Below are 19,104 nucleotides of genomic sequence, written 5' to 3' on the forward strand. Positions count from 1 at the left end.
GCGATGACTGATAAACGAAACCCACCAGCACCACGCTCCCTACCACCAGCAACCATCAAGTACGCGCCGGTCACGTGCTGTGGTCACGTTGGCCCGATCAGTGAGGAAGGTAGGGAGGAAAACGAGAAAGAGGCGAGGCGACAAGGGAGCATGGTTTGTGGAGGATACGCGGCTGACCTCATGCCCCCTCCTACCCTTCGAATCTCCTTGGCTGCGTATGGGGCAGACAAGTTGCAAAGCTACGCTACTTCTTTCTTTCTTTCTTTTTTTTAGTGTTAAGTATACGCTAAAGCTTGGAAAGCGAATTGTCAAAACGAGTTTTCAAATTTTAAAAACTCGTTTTGACAATTCGCTTTACCCAAGACTTTCGGACTGCACTTGAAGGTTCCACAAGAGTGCCATCGGACGGAACTCTACACACTACGTTTCATTAAACGTTCAATTGAAGTTCGGCACTCGTCCTGTCCGTTCCTCCCTTTGTCTCTGTATTTTTCGCGTGCTGCTACCAGTTTGTAATCATTAACCAAATCGCCTGCATCGCTACATTTGATCGACTACTCGTTTACCTGCCAGTCTCCGTTCGCAAAAGTGCGAAAAGCCAACTTTGAAGAAGTCTTACATGAATCGACGGCCGTAAGCAGGGACTTGCGAAGTTTATTTCAACGCTATCGCCTCGCACCTAACAATTCAGTCTTGGGAACAGTACCTGTTCGTTGAGCAGAGAAGTCTTTCACGCGCTGCGATTGTTGTTGTTGCTATACACGAACTCATCTCTGTTACGTCACGGCGCGGTGGTGGCGCGTCGGACGCACTTCCTGTCCGGGGCTGTGGGCGGTAGTGCCCATTTGAGACGTGTATTCCTGCGTTGTGTTGAAAGGAACCAGACAAAAATTTGCCTTCTCGTCAAAATGCTGCGACTGGGGCTGTACTAAGAGTGTCGAGAAAGGTTTGAAGGTCAGTTTTCATGCGCTCGGTTCGTCCGAGAACGCGGATATGTCCAGTGAAAAGGGAAAACCAGACGCCGTCGGACCACGATTGCTTGGGCGGGAAGCATTTTGGGTTAAATTCACGGATTCACGGCCATCAAATTTATTTGTTTTGTTCCAAGATGAACGCCGGAAAACCGTCAAGTTGTACGAACCACCTGCGAACTACGTTCAGTGCGTCTTCAAGTTCAAACGGTCGCCTGATCATTCGAACTGTCGTCTGCTCTTTCAAACGTTTCTGCTTGTCGTCTGCTCTTTTAGAGGACACCGGCCCGTAGACCAAACGTGGGCCCGGTACTTGCGATAAGAATTAAGTGCAGGCCTCAAAAGACTTAAGTTTGAAGGTTGGTAAGCAGGCTCGACGTAAACAGTAGATACAAGAAGATGTTGATCGTTGTTACCACTGGCCATCACCGACTTGTTATGCCTGATTCACTTGGTTAGATTCTGCTTGCGATTTTCAGTATCGACGTCGACCATCTCAGCTACGGTTCACGCTTTTGCAGTCCGAGCGACGTCGCTACTGAAAATTGCGAGCGAAATCTCATCATGTGAATCAGGCTTTAGCGTACGTTCTGCGGCGTCCACGCGGAATGAATCGCCGCATATCAGATTAATCACGCGAAGTTTTGCGGTGTAACGAGCCTCGTTAATTTCACTGACGCTGCTCAAGTAGTCAGACATCGTTAGGAGGACGTAGAATCAACAATTCCAACGCGAAAAAGAGCGCGGGGACTCACACCAGCGCCGACAACATCGCATTTCGATGGTTTGTTTATGGGCGACGGCGAGCTTTTTGCCCACACCCCCATCGCGCATGCGCGGCGCCGGTGGCGTCCGCTAGGGGCGCTCCGGGCGCCCCGGTTTGTTTGTAAACATGAGTTGGTGTATAGTCAGTTACAGGTTAAGAAAGTAGCGGCAAATGCCCCTCAAAGGGAATCGGATATCCCTCCGCCACCTTTGCATCCAATAGCGTCCCACCGTTTCCGTGACGTCGCGTACAACGCGCGAGGAGGGTCTTGCCTTTCTGTATATATTGGCTTTATCTTTCGACTTTGACTTAGCATTGTGGAAGCCACGAGAGGGAGATTAGAGTTCCCCCCACCGACGGAAACAAATACGACCTTCGGGGATTAGCTTCCCCCCCGATGGATACAAAGGCTGCTTTCAGGGGCTCGGTTCCCTCTCCGATGAATACAAAGGTCGCTTAAAAAGTGGGATCGGAGTCAAGTTGGAATCCATTGAAGCGGAACAAGGAGTGTTTCCAGTGAACTCTTCTTTCGACTGCGGAGAGATTTGAAACGGGCGCATCACACTTGTGGGAGGAGCTTCTCCTACCTTCTTGACTTGTAACCGACTATAATAAAAACATTTAAACGAGTCATGGATCAATGAACACAGCTGGAGCTGAAGCCTTTGAATCGGGCGGCGACTTGCGCCCTCTTGTCTTTAAAGGGACACTGACAGGGTATTTATGCTCGCTGAGGTTTTTAGTTGTACGTGACATATGAGAGCTCAACTACCCAGAACAGAATTTGCGGCTCGAAATTCGGTTTCTTTCCGCCCGAAAACCGCCGATCAAGAACTGGCCGGTTCGAGTCTCGCTCACTCTCTTTTTCGCGGTCACGGGCCGTTTTCTAAGGTATCGATGCGACCACCAAATTTAATCGAAGTCGTGGGTCACTGAAGGCACACACTCAATATTAGAAATATAAAAAAATATGAAACCCATTTTTTGTGGCTTCTAAAAAGCTGTAAATACGTTGATTGAAAAAAAAAAGTTCCACAGACAACCGGAAGCATTCTGTGCGTTCGTCGTTTCGCGTATCGTGGGACTCGCGGGGACGGCGATGGCAGCGGACGACAGGCGTGGGACCTCTATTTCAGAACTGTCGTTCGCGGTACCGGCGAATTCTGTCTACCGTTAAAAGAGAAATTTGGGACTGATCAAAAGAATTGGTATTCATCCCGTACGACACGCCCGGCCACCAAGCCGATTTGCACGAAGACGTCGCCGAGCCGTCGATCCCTTCTCGTGGCTGAAGACATCGCTCGCGCAAACGTCAAGCACGACGTGTCTACTTCGAGTTCAATATGCACGCGGACGATTTCTTTACTAGGTGCGAATGTCCCCAAAGCGTGGTGCTTCCCGACTTCGACCCAGGAGTGCTTTTGCTAGAGAAAAATCGACAGCAAACTTTCCAACTTACAGTTTACCGGCTGAATTGTTACCAAGGAAAGAAATCCTGCAAAAGAGCGATGCGCCAGTAGCTCAGTGGGAAAGACGTCCGGTTTACACGCGGTGGACCGAGTTCGATCCCCCGTGGAACTTAATTTTTTTTCTTCAAACATTTTTCGATGTTTACATATGTATATATTTTTTTACCATCATCACTGAAGAAACAAACAAAAAAATAACGAACTAATGTTGTGCACGATACTTCGCTGATTTAAATCGTATGGGATTTCCGTTTTGACACCTGCGAGCTCAATGTAATCACTTTCCACAAAATGCAAGGAGCATATAAATCAGGTAACGTCCGCTTTCCGAGGTGCCCGTATATGTTCTACAGGAATTGCAGCCAGCCGTTGGTCCCGATCCCGTTGATCTTTCGGAAACTCTGTCGCACAATGCCACTTTTTTTCGGATTCAGGAAATGTGAGCCAGCTCTTCACGCAACATCTTGGGTGTATTCTTTTCGGAGCCGATCATGGAAATTCACCACGGGCACTCACTACTCATGTCCAACTCCTCAATGTACAAAACAACTCATCTTGGAGTACAGAACAACGAGCGGAACAAACATAACTGCCAAAATATCGCACGGCGAGCAGTTCCCGCACGCCCGATCGCACGCCGCATGTCCTGTCGTCTGCTACGGGAGAGGAGAAAAAAAAAAAAAAAAACGCACGGTAGGGTGTAGCCACGTGACTTCCGCCACTCACTCTCTTCTCTCCACTTCTCCGACCTCCGTCGGGTTTCGGTTTCGGTTTCGAGGAGTTGCGTCTTTTGGCTTTATTAAAAAAATACGCTACTCTGTTGCAAAATATTAATTGGGTAGTCCTCCGACACCATAATGAAGCGCCTGGCAAAAAATAAAATTTTTTTTTGGGGGGGTGTCAGTGTCCCTTTAAGAGTAAATAAACAAATGGGTGAAAAATTTCCTAAGGGTGACATACACATACAAGGCCAATGCCCGCGAAACTCTTCCTTTGCTCTCCCTTCTGCAATTCTCTGACTGCCACTCTGGCGACTAGCGACAGTCGCGAGAGCGTGGCGAGAGCGACTGACACGACAAGCGACCACCGACGTTCAACTTCACACTGCGGGCGCTTTTCGGTAGCCGCCGTCGATTCAGCGCACACCCGCCAGAGGATCGCGATTGCGTTTCGCTGCTTTTCCATTTTCGTTGTGTCACAGCTGTGCATTCGTCGTCGTTGCCATTGAAGAAGGCTGTTATGTTGACCTGGGTCCTTCGGAAACGATCAGAGCAGAATCGCTACATCGGCCAGCTGTCGCTCGAGCTACGACCGGCTTTTCGTTCCGCAAAAATAAACTAGACATTGCGGGGAGCTCCAACTCTGTCAAAAAATAGCCCCAGCCGTTCGAGCAAGATGCCAAAATGTCAACACTTACCATTACCGGAATAAAAAGCTAGAGGTAAAAAACTGTTCGTGCCTAGGAGAGGAGACCGTCCATGAGAAGCAGCCGATGAAATGTACAGATGCCTAGTTTCGGTTTCGGTCTGGCGGTTTGCGGCACAGCACCGTTTCTCACGTGCTCCGCTCTGTTTGGGCACAAATCCAGATTGTTATAGGACTGTTTTTTAAGCTCAGGTTAAGATCGCTAAGCTTTTTACTTGTATAATGCATTTGTTTATTGTGCATGAAGATGTTTCATTGCTTTACCAGCTGGATCTGGATTTTTGTTGTTGTGACGTGAGCCTTTTACTGATTGTGTGCGCGACACCGGACTGTATAATATGAAGGTAATAAAGCGAGCGATATCTGAGGAAAGAAGAGGGCACATACAAAAAAAAAAATCTAATTTGCATGGGCATTCAGAGTCTCGGGAGAGCAGGCGCGTCAAGAGCGTGGTCAAGAGTGGCCAGGCCCCGCGACGATAGCATATAGCCCTAAAAGGGACCTTTGTCAGGGTATTAAAAGAAATAAACCGTACACTTGACGGGAAGGTGTGAGTTGTTCCGTAGGCTGTTGTCAGGTCTGTTCTAGGGAGGGCAATACGGCTCTAATTAGGTTGGAACCAGGGCTTCGACGTGGCCTCCTAGGCGCCAAATGCAGAGGCCAAGTCCTGGTCACGTACTTCATTCCGAATGCACCAGCTCGCATCTCGTCCATGATGAGAGCGAACGCTGCCTCGATGCGCTGCTTCGTCGAGTCTGGGGATGCGGCCCTTGTACACCTGGGACACAAACCCCTAAACGAAAAGTACACTTCGGTCTGGTGATCGGGGCGCGCCCACGGCACGTTCGGCGATTCTCGACCCATCCAGCGTCCTGGAAGGGTGCTGTCCAGCCAGTGCCTTACACTCGTCGACCAGTTGGGTAACGGATTATCCTGCATAAAGATGCATACGTTCCGCTGCATGTGTTGCTTCCAACTCGGAAAGGAACTCTTCCTGCATCAGGTAGGCGCTTCCATGTTACGTTGTCACTGAAGAAAAAGGGGCCAACGACGCCCTCTCGCCAGATTCCGCACCAGACTGTTACCTTCGGGGACTGCAAAGCTTCGTCGAGCGTCCAGTGCGGATGTGTGTTCACCTGCCCATCCAGGTGAAATGTCGCCTCATCACGAAACAACAGAAACTGCAGATGCGATGGAGCTTGTCCAATCTTCAGGAACTCGTCTGTACGGTGTATGAAAGACCCCGTCTTTAAGAGAACATTTGGAAGTCTCTGGATCGGACACGTATGTCAAAAAATAGTCTCCGCGAACCATTTCTTTAGCTGAGAAAAAAAAACAAAATATAAGTTAGTTTCGGTTTCGTTCCTGAATTAAAACCCTCCTGGCGTAAGCATTACGTTAAACGCCGTTTTGAAAGAAATCGAATTAAGACTGAAAAAAAAACCTGATAATACAATAAATAATACTATTGAAAATAAAGTTTACAAATTAGTTAACAAAATAAAATGCCAAAATAGGGAAATATTTGTAACTGTATTCACTGCCGAATCATTGTTGCAATTTCGGGCGCTTTTTTTCTGTCGCTGTCTTTGGACAGCTTCGTTTGTTGGGATCTTTCTTCTGTGGTAAATTTCAAGCACTTCAAGGAGCAAAAGAAGGCGCCGACACGAAGGGACTGGGTTTGACTCTGTGCAAGCCAGCGGTAAGTGCCGATCTCGATAAAGAGAAGATCGGCGAAGTACCGCGTCGGTCAAAGGGATCGATGGCTCTTTGGAGATAAAGCGCATTGCACTATTCCGCCTACGGGGCGCTAAAACTACGAAAGACTCATCGGACGGAGGTGCCGGTGTTCCACGGCCGAGCCGGAGGAGCCGTCTTGCCGAGTGAACCCTGTCTGGTTTCCCCGGTGGCGAAAAGAAAGACAACCGTCCTATTCGAGTGTTGGCAAAACGTCTGACCGAGCGCTGCCCTAGAGGCCGCCAGCGCGTGGCACCTTCTCTTATTACAAAAGTGTTACATCGGACAGACGGGTCGCTGTCTAAATGACCGACTTCGTGAGCATCACATAAACGCCAAAAATGCCAACTCGGATCATTTAGGCATCCACTGCAGAAAGTGTGGATGTTCTCCCCTCCTGGACAAATGCACCATACTGGGACGGAGTAGGAACAAACTGACGCGAGAAATAGTAGAAACCGCTAACATTGTAAGGCTAGATGGAATTTGTGTTAGTACTCCATCGCTAGCCTTAACGGAAAAAGAGTTGAACTATATAGCACAAGCACAGTAGCAACGACCGCTGTACAGAGAATCCATTATTTTTTCTTCCTTCTATATTTTTTTCTTCCTTCTATATTTTGTTTTTATTCCTTTTTCTGTTTTTTTCCTTTCTCTTTTTCATATGATCATCGGTTTTTTTGTTTCACTGCCATTTGCATCGGAGTGAAGGAAGATGAAGATGATGCATAATTCACTTGAGTTGTCAGTCAGCGCGGCGTGAGTGTTCTTCCTGTGTATGCGTGAGATTTCTTTTCAGTGTGTCTGATCTTGTGCGCTGTGAAGCAGTATCATGAATAACCAACTCGCCCAAACTGAAGTTCTGATGTCCGTTGTTACTCCATCGTTAACGATAGCTGGCCCAGTAGAGTTCCGTCCAGCTCCAGACGGTTCTGCCCTAGGGCCCAGTAGAGAATATTGTTCCTTTTCGTCCAAGCTGGAGTAACAATACCAAGCTCTCGATCAATGATATGGTGCAGGTTATGCAAATATGTCCGATAATTAACTGTACTTTTTTTGCAACAGTCCGAAGTTTACTGATTGCAGAAACGATTTTAAATATGAAGAAACATCTGGCATCAAGTAGAATTTGATGCAGAAGGCCCCTCAATTCTTCTTAATTGAAAAAAAAGACGGACAAAAAATAGATGAGGAGACAAGCGGAAACATGACAAGTAAACGAAGATCACGCTTTCACTCTCTAGCCCTAAAAAAAAAGTATATCTTATTGTTTCTTTTTTTATGCTTCGATATACCTTAATAGAGTGCTCTGTTTGGTGCTGAAAGAAGCATTTTGGACAGTACTAACAAACTCATGAAACATTATTTATTGCTTTGCAGTAGTTTTTACCCCACATAATGACTTCCAGAACTGCATTTTTGCTAGCTGTGAACAAAATGTCTTGGTACAATGGCACAAACAATTTTTGTATGATAGCATCAAAGTCCCATATGTTGAGTGTTAATTAGTGCTACACTCTAATGAATGTAGTCTTGCCAAATACGAGTGTCCTGAGCGTATTTCTAGGTCTGATTCAAATTCCATTTGTTAGTGCTAACATGCTAGCACTACTTCCGAGCGTTGCGATTATTTTGTGTAAAGCAAGGTTGGATCCTGCTCCTTCCATAACAAGGAAGAGTGCCAACAGTGTTCCGGTGACAAGCGGCCATGTGTGTCGAGTGTGCCTATGACAAGATGACCTCGATCGAGATGGCCGCTGTGACCAGTTGCAACAAGTTTTCCGGTGACGAGTTGAATTGTGACGAGTGGCCCGGTTCCAGTAGAAAACAAACGAGCTACTCTGGCTCCCCTAAGAGGAGCCAATCTACAATGTCTAGTCCGGGCCATGTGTAAGGCCACGACACACTGTTAGCAAAAATAACACGCCCAGACGTGTAAACCGTTGTCCCATAGCGGACACGTCGAAACGTGTTCGTTTTACACGAGGCCATCTGTGTTTTTCGTCTACACATGAGGTGCTGTGTAAACTTAACACGGTACACCGTGTCTGCCTTCCGCAAAACCGTTTCGAGCGTGTTCCTTATGAAACATGGCGGCTAGCGGCCGAGAACAGGCGAGAGACGAGCCCAGCGAGCCGCGCGCCTTTCAGCCGAATTGAAAGCACACAGGGCGCGTTAGTTCTCGTTCGATGTCTTTTATACACAGTAAAGTCTCCAAGCGACGGACGTAGCTACTTGCAAAGTACGTACGTGCGTTGTCAGCGGTCGGCGGCGTCAATAGCTTCAACGAGCCGCTAGACAAAAAAAAAAAAGCGAATGCCGAACTTACATAGATAAATAACTTGAGCAAACTATTTAGAATCGGGCGGTAACTTGCGCCACCTATCGAGATTTCTAGCAGCCTGTTTTTTTTTTTAAAAAAAGACTAGTCTGTTAACACTGCGAACGACCACGACTACACAGTAACCCTACATACAACGCAGGCAACACAGCACACAGCTACACAGCACCGACATGTACACAAACACAACAACCGACACTACGCCCGACACTTCCTACTCGATATCCATTTCTCCCCGCGGCGCATATAAGCTTGACATGTGCGGGTGAGCTCTTTGGTCGCTGACCATTACAGATTTATAGAAGAATACACAAAACACGGCGCAATGGACAGCCGTGTGTTAGAACTGTTTGCATTTAAAAAGTATGGAGGCAAAATCTATAATGTTAGTCCGTTGCAATAAATAACGATATGTTAACAATAAATCTTAAACCGGTCATGAAAAAGTTAAAATTTTTGTTATTTTCTTGCTTGACCAGTGTTATGAGCAGTCCGACTAGCTTGAATCAGATAGGAAAACAAATTATTGGGATTTTGTCATTACGTATACAAAAATAAATGAAAATGATCCTTGCGCAAAGCATTTTTTATATATTTTTGTGAAGGACATCCGGACATCCGCCCAACACTTCACTTCCGCTAGTTGCAGCAGTTGCAGTACGGGAGCAGACGCCTTCACTTTTGGGGAGTTTTGATGCAGTTTGTTGTCGTATGTCGTGTCCGTGTCGAGAAGAGCGGTGGGGCTTGGGAGTTTGTGACCGGTGTTATTCGTGAACACTGGTGTGGGGCGCTGATGCGTCTTTTTTTTATACTGCCACCACCCCGAACTTTGAAGATACACGGGCCCGTAGCAGTGCATTATGCTGAATCGCGAGCTCCTTCTCTGTTGACGTCGCTTGCCTGGTACCACTCGTGGATACTGCAAGCGTTTAAACAGTGTGCACCGTCTCGCCTACATCCCCGGTGACGTACTCGACCTGTTGAAACTTATTGCTTCCGTCATTTTAGAGTACGCAAGGCAGTTATCTCGTTGGTCTGGTTTCGGTTATAAAAGCAAGGCAAAACGCTCGTAGTTCCCGCCCTCAGTACACGTTGGACATCTTCTACACTTGGACACCGGATAACTGAATGAACGAGGATTTACATTCACTTCCGAGGTTACTTTCGCCGCTTCCTCACCGTTGAGCAGCAGGATGAGCTGGCGACAAGCCGCGGATGAAAGGCTTGAGCATCAACAACCCAAGCGCACTCGGTGCCGATGCGGGCGACGCGGGTTTCTGTCAACCGGGAGGCCAGCACAAACCGTGACCATTCCAGCTCTTCGTCATGACACGGTGTTGCAGAGAGCAGGGTAAAATACAGCTACACGGATCACCGAAGCAAACGACTGCTATCTTAAATCTTGGCTTGTGATTGCGCCTTTGTAGGAGATCATCTTATTCGTTTTGCTGGAGAGACGCAAACGACGGGCATAACAAAATCGCTTGCACATTCCGCATATCTCACAAAAGCATTTACCCTGTCACCTTGCGAAAAGCGCGAAATACGGAGTCCGCACCGTCCTAAGCTTCCCGTTTTTTACCTGCTTTAGAGCAGTTTGTACCTGCTAGTAGATATGCCTACTGAAACTGAAACAGGGCAGTGCCAGAGAGAAAGAGACAAAGTTGAGAAAGCTTGCTCGCTCTCCAATTTCTCAACTCTCAAGTGATTGTACCATAATAAATGCACCAACGCGTCTTCCAAAATAAAGAAAGAGCACTACATTCACAACATAAAAAATGGTCTCAGTACATGCATCTGTGGGCAGGTAGGAAACCTTGCCCTAATTTATTCACGCTGCATGATTGGCGCAACAAACTCGTTACAGGACCGAATCATCTACTCGAGCAGTGTGCGTCGCTATGCAAACGCAGTCCAACACGAAGCATAAAAAACGGCGGATTTAAGACAACAATCCGGAGTCCATTATTCAATTAAAACAACGGAATTTTGTTGAAAACGCCCGCTGCTTCTTACTCACGGTATGTGTCGGGATACTTCCACAGTTTGAAACGGAACGAAGGAAGATTTACTTTTAAAAACGCTCGCTGCGTCCTCCCGGACCAGCTGGACCGGATCAGCTGACGACGACGGGACTGTACCCGTTGAACCTCCACCACGCAACAAACAATTTGCGCTCCGTGTTAAAAGCGTGGTTCAAACAGACCCGGAATACAAAGCACCGCACCACACACGACGAATGTTTCAGCTCTTTTTCGCATCGCCGGGTTGCACCAAACAGAACGAGATCGCCGAAGTCAACGCCGCGCTGTCGTGAACCTTGGCTTGTGGTTGCGAACTCGTGGACCCTGTGACTCCCTTCGCTTTCAAAGCACACACGACGATTACGAATGCTACTTTCCGTCTTCCAGGAACATCACAGGGGCACTTCTCCGGTCACGTTTTCACTATGTGCTCGCAAACTCCGAAGCTCTATGCGAAGCTTCTCGCGTCCCGTCAAACCAAAACAGTAGCGGCGCCATGCTTACTTGCCAGATTTTCTCCGGTCAAACAAAAACAACGAAAGCCAACCGGTGCTTGCTTCCAGCGTACATCGGCGTTGCGCTTGCGCCGTGGCCAGATCGCTTGCAGTTGAAGGTTGAAGCAAAAACGAAACCAACTGCAATGTCACGTGTTCATATCGAGGACACGCTTTTTATATCCATTTTAACTGTTTGGAACGAATAATTAGACCCATAACTTTATTTGTGGTGTCTAAGAAACTGTTATCACGACCCCTAAACTAAATACAAACATGGGCGACATGAGGGAAGCCGCATTGCCATCGACCAGAAAATGGCGGCGAGAAACGGTAAGCGCGGGTTTCGCCAACGTCCTGCGACATGGCGCAATTGCTTTTGGTGCATATCTGTCTCCGAGACATGTTTCTTTCCGCGGCATTTGTCTCGACGGTCCTTTCTAAGTGTGTCCCCAAGCATTCCGGTGCTTCGATAGCCGGCAATGCCGCGGTCGTCGCCGGGGGCGATGCGTGTTATCGAGGTCGGCTACACGGTTATGCGTGTATGAGCGAACCAAAACACGTTTTTTACAACCTCGCATGATTTCTGAACGAATCATCCGTTACTCATCGTGTAAATTTATGGTAATTTGTGTAAATAGCGTGTTTTTCACCCCAAATATTCGCCAAATACACGGGACTTGCTAACAGTGCAGCTATCTGCAACGACCAGGTTCTGTGCAGTTTCCATTTCAACTTCGTAACTGTTAAGCACTCATCTATCAATTCATCAACGTTTAGGAACTGCAACATCTCCCTTGTCCCCTGCTCGCGTAACACCAGGTGCAGTGATATGGATGCAGCATCCTCCAAAGTTGATGTCACTCCATTGCAGACTATACCAGCTGTTTCTGCAAACACTTTTAAAAGTTCCTACCACTAGGGAGTTCGAGAAATAAACTCTTTTCAGAAACAAACTGTCGACCACGGGGGACGTCAAAGGTTGCGGAAAAGAACCACAAATTAGTGAAAATGAACAAATGGTCTTGACTAGAAACTTGCTGGTCGTCATTACAAACTCAAAGATTAGTCAGTTATAAAAAGACTAAGCATGTGCGAAGTCTAGGGATGTGCTAAAGTTCCCACTCATGAAGCTGGAGGAAGGCTGGCAATGTGAAAATGCCGATGATAACGAAATCATCAGTGTCTTTGCATCGCCAGCCTTCCGGCTGCTGATAGAGTGGAAACTTACTAATTTTCACGTTTCATACATGCTTTAAAGGGATACTGAAGTGAAACTTGAAATGTACCCGTCGTGTTGAAGAACAGGTTGAATATGATCCACAATATTCGTAAATGACAATCACACGTTTCTATTTTGAGCCTCGTAGCTGTAATTTTCGTTATAAACGGCAGATCTGGCAAGCGCTCGGAGAGCAGCCAGCAGAGAGCACGTGACATTTCCCACAATCGTGGCGTAGTTGGTCTCAGGACGAGCAAAGCTGCGACGAGGCTGACGTCGAGAGGATGGCCTAGTCGTTCCAGCCACCGAAGCGGCTGCTTTTGTACGACTTTTGAGTAACGGGTTAATCTTCTGTAATCTTGTAGGGGGACAATAGCGACTTCTGGAACATACAAAAGGGATTCTCGGGAAGAGGAGAGTTCCTCTTTCCCCTCTTCTCTTGTGGCGGCTGGAGGCGAGACAGTTACCGTCACCACCTGTCAAGGTTCCTAGACAGGCATTACAAACGAGGCATTAGCGACATCCATCAGGTGCTCTTTGCTAATCGTCTAATTCGTTTTAAAATTCCTTTTCGTGTCTTTTTTAACCGGACATTGGTGCGTCCGATGTGATACTGCTCCTTTGAGTACATAGTGACCAAAAAATAAGCGCCGAAATTTCGTTGTAGTATCCCTTTAAAGAGATACTACAATGAAGTTTTGACGCTTATTTCTTGGTCTATTCGTGTACAGGGAGCATTATCACATCAGACATTCCAATCTCTTGTTGAAAACGACACAAAAAAGAAATTTTAGAACAAATTAAACGATTAGCAAAGAGCACCTGGCGGATGTCGCTGACGCCTGGTTTGTAATGCCCATCTAGAAGCCTTGACAGGTAGGGACGGTAACTGTCTTGGCTCCGGCCACGACCCGAGAAGATCTGCAGGAGGAACTCCCCTCTCCCTGAGACTCCTCTTTTGTGTGTCCCAGAAGTCGCTATTGTCGGTCTTCAAGATTATAGAAGATTTACCTGTCACTCAAAATTCGTACAAAGGCAGCTTTGGGGCTACTCGCAAGGGTCCGATCGCTGGTGTGCTTCGGCTGCTTTCAGCGGATGCTACGAGCCATCGGGGCCCATCCAAGGCCGTGGGAATGTCACATGACCTTGGAGAGGGGGCAGAACGACGCGCGGAAAGCGTATCACGGGCTACGTCCACAGAGCGGGATTGGCTGGGACAGCTCGCTGCGTTCGGACGTAAGGTCCCGAGACAAACTACGTCACGATTGCTGCGGATGTGACGTGCTCTCCCCTGACTGCTCTCGAAGTGTTTGCCACAGTGGGCCGTTTATAGTGAAAAATACAGCCATCAGGCTCAAAATAGAAACGTGCGATTGTCATTTATGGATATTGTAGATCATATTCAACCTATTTCTGAACACGACCGGTATATTTCAAATTTTGTCGAAGTATTCCTTTAACTCTTCCCAAGGTTGACTGATATAAGAGTTCTGGATGAGTCTTAACAAGCTTCCTAATGAAACCATGTTTATTTTTACTTATAGACCGATCTCACGAGGAGTTGCGCGACGCCACCGCTGCCGCGGTGCATTCTGGTACCTGTAGTTCTCCCCAGTTTTCCGGCCGCGTCGGTGTGCATTGTATGTCCGGCGTTTGGAAATTTTCGGGTTAGCACGAGACTTTTAGCCAGGTGTTGACCCGTGGTTTTCAATCGGTGGCTTCACATGTTGTATGCCACGGAGCTATAATAGCAGCACCAGGCAAAAAGGCCTCGGATATTATGTCTTCCTGCAAGAAAGGAGCATGGCAAAGAAAGGTCGACAGAGCCGGACAGAGTGGCAGGAAAAATAGCGTTTTACGATTTGTTTCGCGACTTGCTTCACAATTTATATCCAATTATTGCACGTCAGCTAAAATATGTTAGATTAAGGCACGAGACATAGAGCGTGCCGAAGTGTTCCGTAAGCTGGAATCTCTCTTACCATTTGCTCCATAGCGGCCTATACACCAACTCATGTTTACAAACAAACCGGAGCGCCCGGAACGCCTCTAGCGGACGCCACCGGCGCCGTGCATGCGCGATGGGGGTGTGGGCAAGACGCTCGCCGTCGCCCATAAACAAACCATTGAAATGCGATGTTATCGGCGTCTGTGTGAGTCCCCCTGCCCTTTTTCGCGTTCGAATTGTTGATTCTACGTCTTCCTGGCAATGTCTGACTACTTGAGCGGCCTCAGCGAAATTTACAAGGCTCGTTACACCGCAAAACTTTGCGTCAATAATGTGACATGCCGCGATTCATTCCGCGTGGACGCCGCAGAATGTATGCTAAAGCCTGATTCGCATGATGAGATTTCGCTCGCTATTTCAGTAGCGACGTCGCTCGGACTGCAAAAGCGTGAACCGTAGCTGAGATGTCGACGTCGATACTGAAAATCTAAAGCAGAATTGGACCATGCGAATCAGGCCTAGCGAGTCGGTGATGCCACTGGTAACACTGATCAACATCTCCTTGTATCTACTGTTTACATCGAGCCTGCTCACCAACCTTCAAATTTAGGTCTTTTGAGGCGTGCATTACTTCTTATCGCAAGTACCGGCCCAAGGTTCTGTCTACGGGCCGGCATCGTCTGAGAAAGCAGACGACAAGCAGACACGTCTGAAAGAGCAGACGACAGTTCGAACGATCAGGTGTCTGTTTGAACTTGAAGACGCACTGAACGTAGTCCGCAGGTGGTCCGCACAACTTGACGGTTTTTTGGCGTTCATGTTGGAACAAAACAAATAAATCTCACGACCACAAGTATCCGTGAATTCAACCCAAAGTGCTCCCACCCAAGCAATCGTTGTCCGACGGCGTCTGCTTTTCCCTTTTCACGGCACATATCCATATTCTCGGACGAACCGAGCACGTGAAAACTGACCTTCAAACCTCTCTTGACTCTTTTGGTACGGCCCCAGTCGTGGCATTTTGACGAGAAGGCAGGTTTTTGTCTCGTTCCTTTCAAAAGAACGCAGGAATACACGTCTGGCATGGGGACTTCTGCCCACAGCCCCAGACCGGAAATGCGACCGACACGCCACCACCGCGCCGTGACGTAACAGAGATGAGTTCGTGTATTCGTTGGTCTATCTCAAATAGGACATCCGCACTGCTTTGCGGAGGCCATTTTTATTGCACTTCTTACTCGGTGTATTTTGGAGGTTATAACTGTCATTGCGACGAAATGTTTCAAGCACAACTGTGCTTCAAAAGATCAGGACAATCACTAAAAAAGAGCAGCGATTCCCGATATGCACCACTTGATATAAAACAACTTTTTTTTTCGGAAGCAGCCTTCATTTTTTTTTTCATAGCAATGCGAGAAGATTACATAATGCAATTTAGAAGTGCAACTCATACTTATTGCCAAAAATGTAAGAAATGAACCTTATCCATTTTGTGGTGATCTATTAGGCTGGTGTTACTGATCCATTCTGCACTAGCACCAGTCGAGACCGCAGAAAAAAGCTTCCCCCGTCGGGCGACTGTTAGCGTTCGGATCTTGCGCAAACAAAATAAAACTAAATAGAAACTGTGCACGAAAAATCATCTCCACCCCAAGCTTTCAGGTATTTGGCATGGTTGCTTCTTTTTGATAGATGCCAATTATTACGGCGCGTCAGGCATGGCCTTTCTGTAGATCAGTTCTTTGTGTGCAGGCTTCTCCCGCTGTTCATCTGCACTCTGTGGCACAGGCTGTCACCCAGAATGAAACAACTTTTAGAAAACTATCGCTGACCGAGAAAGTCTATTTAGCTCCTCTTACTTGATAGCTGATTAAACATTATGCACAAGGCTGAGTACCACCAAGCTCAATTTTTCATCACATTTGATGCTGTTCCGGGGTGCTACACCCAGCCAATTGTTCCTCGAATTTTCTTGTTCTTTGCTATTGCACTAGATGTTCACTTGTTTGCGAGGTAATTGAGACGTCCGAGGAGTCGGAATGCTCGAGTAGTGGCGCCGTTGTTTTTTTGTTTTGTTTTTTCCGCGGCCGCAGTGGGATTACCCCGTGAACGGCCGTGGGCTCACGCGTTCACGAAGATGAAGAAGCAGACGACGACGAAGCAGACGACAAAGCGATTCTAAAGCGATAAGACGACTGAAACTGCTTTTCTGCCCTTGCTGAGGAAAATAAGGCATCACAAACAACACAATCTTATGAAGTAAAAACATGCAAGAGAATCAAGGGGATACTGGGGCGTGCCAAATGATAATCTGTGATGATGTACGTACGCGCAGCCGTATCTAGCCGGGAAGCCAGGAAGGGATGACTACAAGTAGCATGGCGGCGGCACCACTTCCGGAATGCGCGCGCCTGTGCAGTTCGCTTGGTGACATCGGTCTATTACAAATTAGCACAATTTAGGCATCTGATTTGCTAATTACCAAAAAATACCTCAGAAGTGCCCACTTCGTTCCAGTGCAAACTATTAGGATTTCCCAAACTTTGGAATTCAGGAATTCTATGTTAAGTGCCCGATTGGGCCGGACAAGCGCCCATGTCTAGATTAACCCAATTTTCAGGGAAAACGGGGTCGACGCTTCCCCTGTATTTTACGGTAGTGTCTCCTTGTTTTTTGTAATTCTTGACATTTGCCGTGGCTGCCAATTTGTTCCCAATCTTTTTTTTTTTTTAACAATTAGATTGAAAGGAATTTTTTAAACTTTGCAGTGTGCGAATGCTTGTAATGGAATTAGGCAACAGTCAAAACATTTTTTAGAAAGAGGCTTCCTGTAGGGGTGGATCCGAGGGTCCCAAGGTTCCCCAGTCTGATTTATCTACAATAATAAAGCGCTCTCTGCAGAACAAATTTAGCAAATATATAGGGAAAGCTAATAGAATAGAATAGTTTAGTTTATTTCTGACATACATGTGTCTAGGGGGCTGCAGCAAAAGAAGGCAGAAAAAACCCTTTGACGTGGCAGCCCCCCCCCCCTCCCCCCCCTCGGCAGTCAACAGAAACAGGATACAATAATAAGCCATAAAATTAAAATAAGCATAGACATCTGTGAACCATTCTGATCAATATCATTCATATAAACATATGAACATAAGCAATGCTTCACAATAAAAAACAAGAAATAGAAACAAAACAACAAGAGAAAACTGCATTCATTGACAGTAGCATCGTTATTATCAACAATATCATCCAACGCACGTCTGACATTAACACATCACAACACTTCATAACACCATGAAAGAAAGACATATTGAAGGCACTATATTTGCAATAAGCATACATAAAAGTTACATTTTCTTACAACAATCTAAGGTAGGCGATCAGTTTCAAGGAAATATGTTTTAACTCTTTTCCTGAACACGTGGATTGTTCTACACTGCTGTGCTATTTGTACAATGCTTGGGTGTTTATTTAGAGGGTCAGGAATTTGGTAATCTAGTTTTTGAGTTCTATAGTTCTAACATTTGGTTTTGTATAATTGGTACGCCTGAGATCGTATTCCACAGGTCTGTGAAGATAAGTATCAAAGAAATATGTCTCATCATGCTTGATCTGATCAAAAATTATGATTGCCAATTTATGTGAGAGGACATGTTCTATTGATAGTAACTTGTATTTTTCGAATGAGGGTGCTGTATGTTTGATGCACCCTAAATTGTCAGTAATTCTTGCAGCCTTCTTTTGTAAAAGGAATATTTTTTCAGTGTTTGTTTTTGTTGTTGTGCCCCACACTAAAAGGCAGTATTGTAACCGAGAATATACAAGAGCGTAGTACAGTTGTGGTTTGTGCCATTGTGGTAGTAATTCCATTAGTTTGTGCAGCATTCCAATTGAACATGAGATGTTACATCTTAGGTTCTTTACATAATTTGTCCAACTTAAATATTCCTCAAACAATACTCGATGAAATTTATGTTCCATAGTAGACTCTATTGTTGAATTTAGAAAGTGAATAAGTGGTTTATACTGCTATGGTTTCTTCTTTGATCTAAATATTACATATTTTGTTTTCTTTATGTTTACTTCTAGCTGATTAGACTCTAACCATCCAGATAGTTCATTAAGCCAGCTATTTGAAGTTTTTTCAAGCTCTCGCAGATTATCTCTGGAAACGAACACGTTAGAATCATATACAAATATACTATAAGAAGTAAGTGGCAAGTTAACAATATCATTTATATATATTAGGAATAACAAAGGTCCAAGGATGGAACCTTGTGGGACACCGTACTGTATGTGGGAAATCCGCGATCTAAAACCATTCAGGACAGTAAATTGAGTTCTATCGATTGAATAGTTTTTGATAAGGTCAAGAGCTATTCCCCTTACTCCATACCGTTCAAATTTTCCTATAAAAACGTCATGCTTTATAGAATCGAACGCTTTGCGAAAGTCTAAAAATATACTGAGTGTGTAAATGCGAGACTCCATATTACTGATTATTTTTTCCTTTATGTTCAACAGAGCTAATTCTGTGGATTTTTCTTTCTGAAATCCATATTAACAGGGCGTTATGATGTTTTTGTCAAATAAATAGTTAGAAAACCTACTGTTTATCTTTTTTTCAGCGACCTTTGAAAATAATGGCAGTATCGATATTGGCCCATAGTTATTTAGATTACGTAGTGCTCCTCCTTTATGGATGGCACA

At 46.0% G+C, this 19,104-nt stretch overlaps 1 protein-coding gene across 4 annotated transcripts in view; it reads left to right on the forward strand.

Moving 5' to 3' along the window:
• The first annotated feature begins 6,249 nt into the window (after positions 1-6,249).
• The window catches only part of LOC115327013 (zinc finger protein OZF), an 82,016-nt gene continuing 69,161 nt past the window's right edge, over positions 6,250-19,104 (forward strand). For 2 of the 4 annotated variants that reach the window (XR_005798519.2, XM_040214509.3), the window contains exon 1: positions 6,250-6,333. The gene's annotated coding sequence lies outside the window, so the exon portion shown is untranslated. The remainder of the gene's footprint in view (positions 6,334-19,104) is intronic. The other 2 variants (XM_040214510.3, XM_040502452.2) reach the window with 2 other exon arrangements.

Source organism: Ixodes scapularis, unplaced genomic scaffold (genome assembly GCF_016920785.2).
Source record: "Ixodes scapularis isolate PalLabHiFi unplaced genomic scaffold, ASM1692078v2 PGA_scaffold6__148_contigs__length_123643588, whole genome shotgun sequence".
Taxonomy (NCBI): domain Eukaryota; kingdom Metazoa; phylum Arthropoda; class Arachnida; order Ixodida; family Ixodidae; genus Ixodes; species Ixodes scapularis.